We start from the raw sequence: 14,544 nt of genomic DNA on the forward strand, positions 1-14,544 counted from the left end.
AGCTGCAATTGTGACATTTGGTCTATCACCAGAGGCTCAAACTGTAGGATTTTGGGATCTGTTTTGTGGCCTGGGGGAGGGGTGGCATATGGAACAAATGTTCTGCATTCAATTGCTCCCCTGGGCTTCAATGCAGGCTCATCACACTAGCAGATCTAGACAAGGGAACATGGTATTTCTAAATTTTGAGACTCAAAAAACTATTACAGTCTGTTTTCCCACTACTATGTACAAGAATTCCTGAAACAAAAATAAGATCCTGTCTCTGCCACTTACCCAGAGCCTCAGAGATGCAATCAACCCAGCAGTCATCCCCTCGCCAGAAATAAAAATATCCGTGGTGGGATTTTATTTCCTTCTTCTGGAGACCTGGGATAGCAACACATGATTTGGTGCTGCTGACATCTGGCAGCATCGTTCCTATTTACTGTAAACACGAGTCATCGCCCATGGAGTGTTTTATTGCTTGTGGTTTCCATCTTGTTGTATGCAGCAATTATGCACATGGCGCAATCTTTCCATGTCAATAAAAATGTTTCATTCTCAGCAAGGAACTTAAGAATGAACCCAGCAATTCTTAGGGGCTACTGTGCCGAGTTAAATGGGATGTGATGGGGAGGGGCACGGCAGGGGGTCGGTGTGGAGGGCAGGGGTGGTTTTTGGGGTCACTTGGTAGGACTCACAGACTCGGGGCAGTGCACAGAAAGTTGGTGTGAGCGTTCACTTCTCCAGCCTGGGGCTGAGAAAAGGCCTCACAGCTTTTGTTTGCTTTGTTGGCAAAATGCTGTACAGCAGGATGCCTTGTGAGTGCTGCTGGAGACCTTCCTTCATGCTAATTTCTGTTTCTGTTTTGGTTTTTTTTTTTTTTTTTTTCTTTTCTCCTGGTTATCCAGGAGTTTGGAGATGTTTTCAGTAAAGGATTCATGAGAGAATCTTCAAAGGGGACCACAGCCAGGGGAAAATCATAGGCATGACTGGAAAAGTAGTGTTTTAAATTAGTGTAGAAGCTTGGGGGAAGTCACTTAGGCCTAAATCTACAAATTGATTTAAGCCTCTTATTGCTGCTTAGGTGCCCCGTGTTCCCTTTGGACTTGCAGGTCTAAAGGTCTTTATGATAAAGCACTTCCTACTCATTCTTGCCTTGGCTTACTGGGAGATGGAGTGCAGTGTCTGCCTGCCTTGGTGGGAGCAGGAGTGCGTTTGTCTGGGGCTCCAGACAGCAGGGCTGGTCTTGGCAAGGCACCCCGCTCCTCTCTGCGATGCTGGGGAGGGACAGGCCCTTCTGGGGGTGACTCATCTCCACAGAGCAGAGATGTCTGAGATACGGCGCAGGAATCGCTCCCTGGAGGTGCCAGCCCCTCTGCACTGGCTCTCAGTGGAGCTTAGCCAAGAGTTTAGACTCGGCGCCTAAGCTTTAGGCAGCCGATGGTATGGGAGGCGAATTTCACCCCCGGGAGCTTCGGGTGGAATTCAAGCTGTCTGAAAATGACAGTTGTGCAAGCAATAATAAACAGTCTGTATGGTTCCACGTCTGGAATCTCCTTATAAACAGGGGCATGCAAATCAATTAGATAGAAATCTGAGATTTCTGAATTTCCTGCCTAAACTTGAACAGAATCTGCTTTTGGATTTCGTGAAAATCCCCTTCACTCTCAACCTTTATGTAAGTCTGGTTCTGCCCGCCAGGCTACCTTCCTGTTTCACACAGGGATGGAGATGCCATAGCCTTGGGATGCTGTCAGAGTGACCCATCTCTGGACATCCCTAAATTCACCAGGATGGAGAGAGTCAGTGCTGGGAACCAAAGACATGGCATGATTCCTGACTCAGTGCTGCTGATCGAAGTGCTCCAGATAAGCTGAGATGTAGATAAGCACCACAACTCCCAAGCACTTATCCAAACCAAAGCTTTCAACATTTATCCACCTTGGCTGTACATGACTTTGCCCTTAGCAACAGAGATTACACCCACTTTTTTCTTCCCTACTGTCAGCGGAGGAGCAAGAACCTACTTGAAGAAAGTAAAACACCTTAGGCTTTTAGGTTCCCACACCTTTCTTCTTCCTTTTTCGGAAACCAGTCTGATTATGTATTCATTTCTCATTGTAGTCACTACCTGAGAAAACACAAATTCAGGTAGGAGTGCTGGGCAGCTCCTTGTGAAAGGAAGTATTCCCTGAGTGTACCACAATGGGGAGGGTTTGTGGGGGTCTCACTGTCATCACTTGCCCTCATTTGATGTGCATTGGTTCTGTTAGCTAAAAAAGGCAGGGTTTTATTGATTTGTTGATTATTATTCCCTTCTAAATTTAAATGGCTTTTGTTTGTTCTCTTTCTCTTGATTCCCTGGAGAGAAGTGAATGTATGTGACCCCATCCATTGTTCCCTTTGGGGTATAAAAATGCTCAGGTGCCTTGTGGCTGTGTCTCACTCATGCACTCAGGGTAAAACCAGTGTTTGACTTAGGGAAAATTCCTAGGAGTGACCAAAGGCGTTCTTTTCCTTCGTTTTTTGTGTTTGCTAAGCAGCATTGGGTATGGGCCACTCTTCTCTGACCAGTAGGCATTATCACCTAACAAATTACCTGTTCTTGCAAGCATCAGGGTTTCTTCTTTCTGCCTGTAGTGGATTGTAATTTTTTTCTTGTGGCTTTTGGTTTTTCAAATTAGAGATTTTAAGTTGTTATAGATTATGTGGAAGTGTTCTGTGGCTTGTGGCATGTCGAGTTATGTGAAGTCAAGTTTGGTGGACCTTTCTGAATAAATGTTGTTACACATTGACTGTGAGGGGCTGCATGTGATGAACCAGAGATTTGTGTTTGAGTCCAGGGATTCTCCATTCATTTGGGCACATGCAAGTAAATGTTACTGCACTTTCTTTCAAAAACTGCCTTAATCATTATATTTATGGGGAATTCAAAATGTCCAGAGGTGCTAACTCACCAGGCAGCCTTAGACATTCGTGTTCTCTCATTCCTTATTAATGGGTCAAGCAAATCATTGGCAACGTTATAAGAAGCTTCAGTTCTTCCCTAGAAGGTCACCTCTGAAAAGAAGCCTTTCTATTCCCATGTATCTCTTCCCTCAGCCTTTCCGTTAGGGAGAACTGGGCCAAGAACACTTTTTTTTTTTTCACAGAAAACTAAAATAAAAGTATTTATACTCTTGGAAAATATAGTTTTATTTATTAAGAAGGAAAAAATATGTTGTATGTCTTCTGTGTATACATATTATATTGTAAGTACTAAGAGGTTTCCATTCTGCACCCTCCTCCTGCCTTTTTCTTTAGAATAAATATTTTGGTTTAAGCCCCTTTTTTGATGGATTGGACAATTCTAATTTACAAAAAAAAAAAAAAAATTAATCCCATGAAGTGTTAATTTTGACACCCCCCCACTTTTAATCAAGCAGAATCACTGAACGATTCAGGTTTGAAAAGACCTCTGAGATTGAGTCCAGCCATTAATCCAGCACTGCCAAGTCCACCACAAAACCTGTCCCTGAACAGCACATTTACGTGTCCTTTAAATACCTCCAGGGATGGTGACTCCACCACTTCCCTTTGCAGCCTGTTCAATGCCTGATCACCTTCTCAATGAAGGAACTTTTCCTAATACTGAATTTTGTTATAAGATATTTCAGATATCTGTACTGGACTCCAAGCACAAAATGCTAACTGGTAAAAATCATGGCATGTGTATACACAACAGATCATTTCCTGGAATTCTTTGAGCAGGTATCAGATGGAAAAACCTTGGAGCAATAGTGATGTGACCTGCATTTGACCATGGTATCTAGAACCCATGAGTTCATCTCCTGTAAGGAATTCAAGTTACTATATTTGTTTTTAAAACATTGAAACAGTTTTCTGATTTAAGTGAAAGCTCTTCATTGGCACAGTGTGCTGAAATACACTTGAATATGAGAGTCTTGGGCAAGCACCTTGAAAGTAATGATGCAGAGTGCAATTGTGTTGTGGTTTGCTTTTCCTCAGAAAAGTCCTCACAGTCAGGTCTGGTTGCTCCTAGCTGGTCCAACTGAAGTATGGAAATCTGCAAGAAGATAATTAACAGGATCTCTCTAGAGCCTGGATTCAGTGCTGGACCACTCTTCCTCTGAACAGTTACATTTCTTAATTCCTTCAACCTATCTTGTGCTCCTTGTGTCCATTGCCTTTTGTAATTTTTTTCCAGGCATCTCTGAAAAGAGCTCAATTCCATCTTCTCTGTAACTCCTTTCTAGACAGTGTTTAGCTCTCTCCCTTTGCCTTTACTTTTTCACTCAGAAATAATTAAAAAAATCTGACTGAAGCACCTTGTGTTGGTTTAGGAAAAAAAACAACAAAAAACAAAACTCAAACACAACTTATTAAACAGCGTTGGCAGTTTTATCAGTAATTTCCAGGAGAGCAGAGTTAGCCCAATAGTAAATCCTTTCATGAGTCCTTTCCTGCATGTTTTTAGTGCACTTTCCAAACCAAAAAAGATTAAATGCTCCCTAATACTCATCCTAACCAAACAGAAGTTCTGACCTCTTTAAGCTGTGACCTCTAAGGTCAATATTTGCAAAACAAAGCTGTCTCACCAGAGATGTGAGGTGTTGGTAAACGTTAGTGGTCAGCTGCCATGCAGACATCGGCCACAACTCTCTGTTGGACACTTTTGGTTTTGGGAAACTTGCTTGAGTTGCTGTCTTACAAATGACAACAAAATGTGAGCTTTTGGTGGTCAGCCTTCCCCTCTTCTGGGGACAAACTTAGAGAAACCAAATACACATTTGGGTCTGTATCTGGAAAACACGGATGGCACTCAGTCCTGGTGAGATGGCCCCAGCCAGGAGAGCCCAACCAGGGCAGCCAGACCCTTGCACAGATGTGGGAGGTTGCTGGGTGGGGATGTTTGCCCTCCTGACATGTGGCACTGCAGTGTGTGTGCATGCTCATGTGTGTCTTTTCTCCAGGCAGAGTTTACCCTGCTGCCCTGTGCTCTCACAGGCAAATGTGCCAGCACACCCCAGGGGAATCAGACGTGAACTTACCCTCATGTTTTCCACTGGCTTTCCATGGGGCAAGAGCAAATGTTTCCCAGGTAATAAATGATGAGCACTGAGGAGTGCTGAGGTACTCAGAGAAGCTAAAAATGTTTTCCTCAAGTGCAGCTGGATGGTGGTCAGAAGGATCTATTTTTACTTGCCTAGTGTTTGCACAGAGGCATCCATGCACGACTTTCTGTTGTTCCTGGAGTCTTTCAAGCATATGGTAAATAGACTTTCAATGGGTTGGAACCTATTGCTTCAGGAAATGTTGTTACAAATTGTTTTTCCACTGCAGTGCATTGAGGGTTTTTCATGCCACCCCCAACATATGCTCAGAAATCCAAGTGGTCTCCAGAAGGGAGTGGCCAAGAGTTTTCAAGGCATTGTGAAACCCATTAGGTCTACAGAGAAAGTGGTAAAAGCAGCACAAAGCATATCAGAGTGTACAAAAACAGGGGCTGTTACTCAGTGAATGCAGTGAAACCGTATTTCCTTAACTAGATTAGTTTACATCCTGTGTTATATAGAGAAATAAAAATTACTTAGATAGCAATAAGCCATGTTTTTCTAACTAAATAGATTGACTTACATTTTGTGGCAGGGGTAAAAAAATGTTGATTGAGAGACTGGTTTGTTTTTTTTTCTTAGTCCCACTTGACAGGCTGGATTTCTGATGCCTGTGTTTTTTAGTGATAATCTTTGACTTTGGGGCATCTTTTTTTGCTAGCTCTTCTCAAATGCTTACAAGCAGATGTTGCCCATAAACACCTATGAGAAAGGCACATTTTTCTTTAACAATCACTCTTCATCCATGACAACTGTTCTCCATTTCTCCTGAACCTCAGTCTCACAGGACTCTTTCTATTATGTAGGACATCTCTTGACCATTAGATCTGTTTTCTTCTACATCAAGTGATCTCATCTATTTTCCTGCAAAAATTTTCTTCTGAGGATCTCTTTCACACAGTGCACCCTTTATGATGTCAAGGTCTCATCAAGTTTTCCTCCCAAATTAAAAAAAAAAATTAAAATTCCAAACCACTAATATGCGTGGGCACAATTCCAAGGGTTCCAGTGTGTTTTCCATTTATACCAGCTGGCAGACCACATTTAGTGAGTGAAAACGTGAGAAATTGAGCTGAATGCCCAGCACAGCAAACTGTCATAGGTAGGACTGATAATGATGGAAAAGGAGGATGGATTTGTTTGCATTTGGGAAACGGGCAGATAACTTGAACAAAAAAATTGTCCTGCTTCATGGAAAGCCTTTAAATCCACAGTGCTGGGAGAGGATTTTAAGGATGACATCAAGGCATCAAACTTAAATTTAAAATATTTTTTGGGAGAAAATTCTATCTCCTCCTTCTGCTTGACTAAGATGCCCTGTGGCTTTTGTGACCTGGGTTTGGAGCATGGCAGTTAGTGGACTGCTGGAGAATTACAGTTTTGATTCAGATAATATTCCCTGTTAGCTGAGCACTTCAGAAATCCCTGCTTTTTTCTCTGAAGCAGCTGGTGACAGGATACTGGATTTAGAGGCAGTGGTGTGTTTATCAGTTCCACAGGTTAGGAAGAAACCAAAAAAATGCACTCCTCTCCTACAGAGAGAGCAGACTCAGCTGTAATTACCTTCTGGCAGAACGTGGTGCCTCCACATTGTTCTTTGTGTCTTGCTGAAATGCTGTCTTACAGGAATCAGCTTTACAGAGATGGGGGATGCACTGCACATCAGCATCTGTGGAACACAGAGGGGCAGAGACTGCTCAGGAGTAATGGCACTCAGAAAAGTGGGTACTCAGCTTGTATCTGAAATGAAGAGCAGGCAGAGAAAACCTGGGGCAGCCAGGTATCTCTGTGATGAAGTAATTAAACAAAACAAAGGAATGTATCTACCTTGAAAGCCTGCTCGAGTCAAATCAAAAGCAGATGGAAGGCATTTAGAAGAAACTCAGGCTGGCTGAATTGCATTCAGGCAGATAAAAGACTTTGCTAAAGAATATATCTTCCACTTAACACAGAGAGGAAGTCCTACAACTCATGTGGGCTTCAAGTGATGACATCTGGTTCAAGTATCATGGTCCTCTTCTGAGGAAGCAGCACAAAGGCTTGTCACCACCCCGGTGAAACATTCAGAAGGCTGCAGCAGGGCCGAGTCTGTTCTCTTGGAGCACAAAGCAGAGCAAGCTCTGATGACAACAGATGGACAGACCCGATTTTTTTTTTTTTAAGGAAAACAGCTTGTAATCAGAGGCCTTGGACCCCTCATCCATAAAGGATTTGTCCTTATAGCACTTAGATATGGGACAGGTATTTCAGCTTATTGAAAAATATTTGTTTTCTTTGAGTTCCATGAAAGAAGAATTGGCCACAGATGTCTTTGTGTCCCTGTTTCTTGGTGTGAAACTGCCTCCTTCATAAACACATGCAACAAAATAAACCACATCCACGAGGAAATATTTTTTCTTTTATTCATTGTTTTTGTGAGACTGTAACTCCTCTTGTTGGAGTTGAAGATGAACTCTTCTGAATGTGTGAACCACTTTTGGGTTCACTCTGATTAGCAGCAAGTCTCTTTGTTAAAACAGCAAAGTTTGTGACAACTAAAAGATGCTGGTGGGTAACCACTTCCAGATTTGAAGTGGCACCTGCTAGTGTTGAAATGTGAGCCAAAATGTGACAAACATCATGGTGCAGAATCACAGTACATAAGTCACAAGAAATACCCATCAAAAAGTCACAGTTCTCAAAGATAAAACGAGCCCCAACATTGCATGTAATCAAGCCTGCCCTCCCCATTATTCCTGGCCCTAGTTACTAAAAAAGAAATTTTAAGTACTTGTAAGGCAGTTGAGGGACTGTGTTAGTCACCCAAAGAATAAACAGGGAAATTAATTAAAATAAAATGATTCATTATAAATTATTCTCCCAGCTACACTCATAATGATGTGAGAAATATTCCAAATACTATTAGAAAAGCACTCCCTCCGCCCCTAGTATTTCTGGCACCTCTAGAAACAGCAAGTGCTGAAACTCCCACGTGAGGGGTGTTTCCTGTGAGCTGTACTGCCAGATTGTACCTGTATTTTTGGATAAGTGTTTGAACATTTGCCTGCTTATGGAAAAAAGCCTGGAGCCTGAACTTTTCTGAGGGTAGCTGTTACCAGGTGGATCCCCCCATTTCTGTGCTGGGGCCAGCCACAAGTGGTTGTTTGGAAGCAGTGTGAAGCAATGCCTAAAAAAGGTGAAATGTGAGTGAAGGCAGCTCTTCAGCTCTTCAGGATGTGGCTCTGGAGAGCTGGGATGGGATAGCCACCACTTCTTATTAACTGCTGCAGATAGGAAGAGCCTTGCCTTGAAAGCCTCGGGACTTTCAGCTGCCCCACGGCCCACCACGCCAAGTCCTGCTTCCTTATTGTAAAAAACAAAATATGCTTCCTCCCCCTGCCCAAAAATCACCCCCTCTTCTCCCCCTCACTGTCAGGGTCTCCTAAGGTGCTCTGAGTGTGTCTGTCTGACTGTTACACATGTGTTTAATTCACGTATTTTCTACTGGAAGGGATGTGAAAGTGTGAGTTTAGAATTTGAAACAGAACGTTTGGGGTTATAAAAATTTAGCTTGGCTCAGAAAGGCTATGTGTAAGCAGAGACTTAATTGACTTCTGCTGCCTCTGATGGGTCTCTGCCAGTCATTCAGGCTGGATCGACGGGCTGTCACATAATTCCTGCACTGGGGGACTTGGACCAGCAGTTCCACAAACTGGGCATTTATTTTAGGCATCCCAAAGGAATCTTGGAAGACCAGCTCCCAAATCCATAGCCTGTCTTGGGACATTATTTGTGAGAAAGACGTTCACCTGCTCTGCCATCATGACTTTGTGGCCAGTGTAAAACTTGCAGCTGTTGCCTTGCCTTGCCCTTTATTTCTTTTGCTGCCGTTTCTTGAAATCTCCTTTCTCAAAATGCTAAATAAACACTATACAGAAGTGGCAGAAGTTCCTGAAGAGTGAGCTTACCACAAGCCATAGAAGAAGAGGTTTGCAGCGTGGCTGGAGGTGGAAAAGAGTGCCTGGTATCTTCACATTGACTTAGGCAACAAAGAGGAATTCATCAGAAAAGCCTGTGAATAATCTTTGTTCAATTCCTGTGGGAAGTTTTATAGCACCCCAGAACTGTTTAGCAATACCTTTCCAGAGTCCTTTTCTACTTTAAGTGGTCTTTACATCCTCAAGCTCCTCAGACCTTGTGGTCCTGCATTGGTGGTGTCCAACTCCCAAATCCCTGCCAGCAGAAAGAGTGTAAGAAGTTTCAAGCCAAGCCTGAGGTCTGGTCTGGGCTGTGTATCTGGAGAGGAATCCCCCCAAGGTTACTGAAGAGTTTTGCCATTCACTGAAACAGAGTGTTCATTGAAAAACAATGTTCCACCAAAACACTGAAGGGGAAGTTTTATTCTCTTTTCATTTGTTTAAGACCAGGGATTTGGCTTGGGAATTTTGTTTATTGAAATATCGAAGGAAAGTCTGTCTGGCCCCATCTTTGTAGTATCTGAACTCTTTCCAAATGTTTGAGGGTGGGGTTGCAAATTCAGTTTTCTCAGGCCCTTCCTAGTTTCTCACCCTAAAAGTGGTATGACAGTATTTTTTACTGCATTTTCACAGCATAATGGGCTGTGTTTTTACTCATGGTAACTCACACATTGTAGTTGTTGCAGCAGTGCACCTCCCTGAGATCAGACAGGGATTCTCAGAGAACTGAACTCATCATCTCATAGGGGAGATGGCAAAAACCTGGGCTTAGGTTAGGGTGTTTCAGAGATATTTGTTCTCTATTAAAGATCTCAAAGTATAATACAGTGTCATAATCTGTTGAAGAGGTGAATTTTTGGTCCCATATTGTGGGAAAAGCCTAAATTACTGTACAGCACTTGAGAGAATGTATTTTGTGCATGTCAAGAAGCAGTTAAAGAGGAAGCAGAAAGGAGAACTTTACTTAATCTTGAAGTGCCAAAGCTGATGCCATCTTTGGTGAGAGTACAGATGACCAAAACATGCTCATTTACTTATTGTGGAAAATACTGTATAATTTTTATTTAGTCTAAAATGTTGCTATTTAAACTATTCTAGTTTTCAGTTAAAAAGGACCTTCTGCTTTCTTTTCTTCTAAAATAGTTTGATTTACAATTATGAAAACCCAAACCTCATTTTTACAAGACTTTTCATTACTGATTTTAATTGTCACAGTAACTTTTTCACAATGTATGAGGTTTTCACAGAATTACTTTACTTTTCACAGAAATACTTCAGTGAAAATACATTGCCTAGCTCCTTCTTGGCTCATCCATGTTTGTTCCATTTAATTTAATATGTAATTTAATGATCACAAGATTTTTTTGATAGATAAGTGGGATGTGATTTTTTTAAAAGCTACTACAGTTTGTTACTTGAGTTCTGTGAAATTAATGAGAAAAATGTGAACTTTGAGAAATAAAAACACCAGCTTCCCTGGACTTTATTTTGACACTTGGTGGGAGAGACATGTTGCCTTGATTTACTTCTACTGGGAAGGTGCTTATGTTGCACAAAGAGGGTTTCCCAGTCCAAAATTAGACAAGAGACAACTGTAGGAAAAGAAAAAAACCTGCTTGGTCAGGAAATGAAGAGACAGTCATTTGTCATTTCACTAGTTAATAGAGTATTTTAGGGGCATTGTAGTAGAGAAATCCTCTCTTGCTTGCATGTATTCAGGTGAGGTTCCTCAAGGTGCCATGAACCTCTCAGCAAACCTGCATCCATTTGGATGTATGAACACTGGAATGAGCCTGACCTGCAGTTTGCCTGGAATGAGTCAGTGTCTCCAGCTGGAAACCATGAGAATGTGATGGGTTCATATGTCTCTGGATATGACCTTAATCCCAGCAGGATTGTTGCATCTGAAATCAGCACCTGAAGATGCAAATGTTTCCTCCAAACCACCTTCCATTGCTTCCTGAAGCTCATCCAATCACTGTTTAGGGGTAACAACTCTTAATGGTGTAAATTGGTGGCTTTAATGAAGAACAGAGGTTCAGTTTTATATCATTTGATACAATTTGAATTTGTACAAGTCAATTTGATTAATATGACTGAATTTTACCAGAGTTAAAGTCCCTTGGAAGTTGCAGTGATAAATCAGAAGAGTGGGTGGTCCCACATGTGGAGTCCCCAGCTCAGGATTCTGGTGAGAGTGGGTAGACCTGACATGCCCATGGTGAAAGTCAGTAAGTGTGGATTTAGGCTGGTTTGATATCCATGGGATATCTGTGAATGGAACAAAAGCCCATCTGCATCTCCAAGTGGAGACAGAGCCCATGGTCAGTGTGACCAACTTCAAGGTGTCTCAGATCACTGAGAAAAGTGAAGCTGCAGATGGCAAACATGCAGAGTCATGGCAGCAGGGCTAAGGCTATGGTGGAGCCAGCATAGGGAATGTGGGCTAAAAGCAACAGTCCTCAGGAAATGAATCTGGAAATTATTGCTGAAACAGCCCAGGGCAAAGCTGCAAAACAGAAATGGCTGCTGACCTCCTAGGGTAAATTGTAAGAGCTGGAATGAGTATGTAGAAGAAAATGCATAGTTTGGAGACCAAAAACTTATATTAGCTCTGCCTCATAATGAAAGGAGAAGGGGACATCTGATTAAAATAGAAGGGTGATGAAAGAAATGCTGATAAAAGAGTACTTCTTCACAGGGTACATAATTAAAAAGGGGAGCTCGTTTCTTCAAGATGCCTTGAGATCAAGAACCTAGCAGAAATTAAAAATAAACAAAGATTAAACCCCAAACCTGAGATATTTCCATGGATAACAAGAATATCCAGTTTTGTCAACAGTACATGCTTCAGTACATGAGTTCATCTCTGACTTGTCAGGGTTAATAGTCTGTTCCTCTGATGAGGACACTGGAAGTGCTTGCTGCTCACAGCATTTCTCTGGAAGTGCTGGCATCACCAGGAGCCAGGCACAGAGCAGGGGACATGGCTGACTGCTGAGGTGCTGCAGTATCCCTGGGCCATGTTTTTAAGGTGTCTGGCTCTTGTTCTGTCCTCATCAGGAACATTGTTCTGACTGGGGGCTGCTGGACCACAGACAAACATTATTGCTCTTGGAAGCGGTTTTCTGGGATAATGAGGTGATAGACAGTCTCCATGAGAAATGCTTAAAGGATGTTAATCTCACCTAGTGAGGAGGGACTGCAGAGCTGTGGCAGATACCATGGAATTAAATAGCTCATTGCTGCAGGATATTGTGAAGGCCAAGAGTACAGATGGATTTGAGAGGGGAGTAGACTCGTTTGTGGAAGGTAAGTCCATGAGTAGCTCCTGGACCTGGTGTGACCTCCTGGCAGTCCTTGAAGTGATGATTTCCAGACACCAGGAGGATGTGCCATGAAAAGTGACCATTTTCCATGTGACCTTTTCTTTTATACTCTTCCCTTTTCAGTCAGCTTGGAAGACAAAACATTTAACTAGGCAGATGTAGGTTCTGATTCTTTTTTCAATTTTATCTTTATTGCTTAAAAGGACTTAGAAATTCCTGAAGGGCAGATGAATCACATTGGCAAGGGGTTCAGAAATTGGGGGATTCTCTGAAAACCCTGGGAAGCTAGATGGGAATAAGAGAGACATATTATGCTCAAGGACTGCCTAGGCATATGGAATAACTTACTGTGGAATGGCAAGCAATGTAAAGACATTACACTAAGACTTTTAGATGATACTTGAAGGCGATATGTTCTAAGTTCAAGGGACACCTCCATCTCTTTTGAGGAGGGGCTTGGGAAAAGAGCAGTGTTACAGAACTGAGTAGGATTAAGAAGATTGCTGGGAAATAGCAGGCAAATAGTGCTGGATGCCCTTTCCCTGTTCCTGAAGTTTGCACCGTCCTCCTGAGAGGAAGAGAAAACAAACGGAGGGATGGTAATGCCCGGGGTTACACAATCAGGTCGCAGGCTGCTGACCTTGCTGCTAATGGTTTATGGGCAGCCACAGGCGTCCACTGCTGCCCTGGTTTTGTCACACATGGTCTGGCAGTTGCCAGATGACTCGGTCCCAATATGCAGGAAATTACTTGAGAGCTATATTAAGCAAGATGAGCCCATGTCTTGATTTGGCTGGAAGCTGAGGCAGATTGAATTAATATAGGGGCAAATGGAGTGTGTGGGGTCTCTGCAGAATGTTTTCTCCCAAGTTTCCTGGGGTCCTCTGCCCTCCCTGAGGTTTCTGTTGGGGACCAGCCTGAGGGTGTCAGTGAAGTCTGAAGAAAAGGGGGTTTATGGTTTCTTGCTGCAGGATGTTGCAGCACAGCTCAGGGTAGCTGGTCCAATCTCTGCTGTACTGTGAGGACATCTGCAGTGTGAGTGAGTCCTCCTGAGGGAGCACAGCGTGGGCTCCATCCTCCTGGGGAGCCGTGGGGCTGTGATCTCAGCCAGCTCCTCTGCCTGAAGCTGGACATGATCACGATGCTTCCCAGCACTCTCCCATCTCAAGCTCCCTCACAAGCTCCTTGGCTCTCACACAGCTCTGGTTTCTCAGCCTCTTTCCCACCAGAAAATGGAATTAGGAGGCAATAGGAAGGATCATCCTCTGGGTGGTCCCCACTCAGAAAAAGACAGTCAAAAGTCACATTCTCCAAGAGCAGCCCTTGTCCCTCCTTGTCCCTCCTGGCAGTACATCAGGCAGATCATCTGCCAGGGGACAAGCCATGGCACTGGCTCAGCCCAGGAGAGAAGACACCCACAAGACTTGAGATCTGCACACAGAGGTTTTCCTTCCGTGGTCCCAGCTCTCTGAAGCTGTGCTCTCTCCCTGTGGTTACCTGCCTTTCATGCAGTTGTCTTTTGGAGGTGTGTGGGGAATTACTTGCAGCTAGCCTGATTCACAGCCCACAAAATCAGATTGGTTTTGGATCAGACCCCATACAGGATTTGTATTGTATTTCAGCACACAGGAACATAAAAGAGCAGAGTCTGGTTATTTGCTCAATAATTAGCAGTGCTGTCCCCTAAGGGGAGATGGATCAGTTCTGGGATGAGTCTCTAACCAAAGTGTCTGACGTTACCCCGCAGCTACCACACAGCAGCCAGGTGTGGGAAAGAGGGATTTTATCAGTGCCATGCACCAAGGAGGAGTATTTACTGTGCAGGGAGCTCTCAGTGAGCTGCACAGGTGAGGTGAGGAACGCAGTGTCTGGGCAAACTCAGAGCCCTGGGATTATGTTCAGCATAGCAAGGTGTTTTACATGGCCTAAATACACAGTGGAAGTTACCTGACAGCAAAGAAATGACATGATAATACTCAGTGAGATACCTCCCAGGGAGAAATGCTAAGAGAAAGCTTTTTAGCTTAAAGACTCACTTTGAAATGTCAGCATTTATTTCCCAGCCTTTCATATTTTCATTAGAGACTCACTTTGCTGATCTAAAACCCAAAAGATATTGGCATGCAAATGGAATGGTTCATGCAGAAGGTGGGCAGCGAG

General features: G+C 43.2%; 1 protein-coding gene across 1 annotated transcript in view; it reads left to right on the forward strand.

The window, feature by feature from the left end:
- TRABD2B (TraB domain containing 2B) overlaps window positions 1-14,544 on the forward strand; it is a 265,855-nt gene that overhangs the window by 32,707 nt on the left and 218,604 nt on the right. The window lies entirely within an intron of this gene.

The sequence above is a fragment of the Catharus ustulatus genome, chromosome 9 (assembly GCF_009819885.2).
Source record: "Catharus ustulatus isolate bCatUst1 chromosome 9, bCatUst1.pri.v2, whole genome shotgun sequence".
NCBI lineage: Eukaryota > Metazoa > Chordata > Aves > Passeriformes > Turdidae > Catharus > Catharus ustulatus.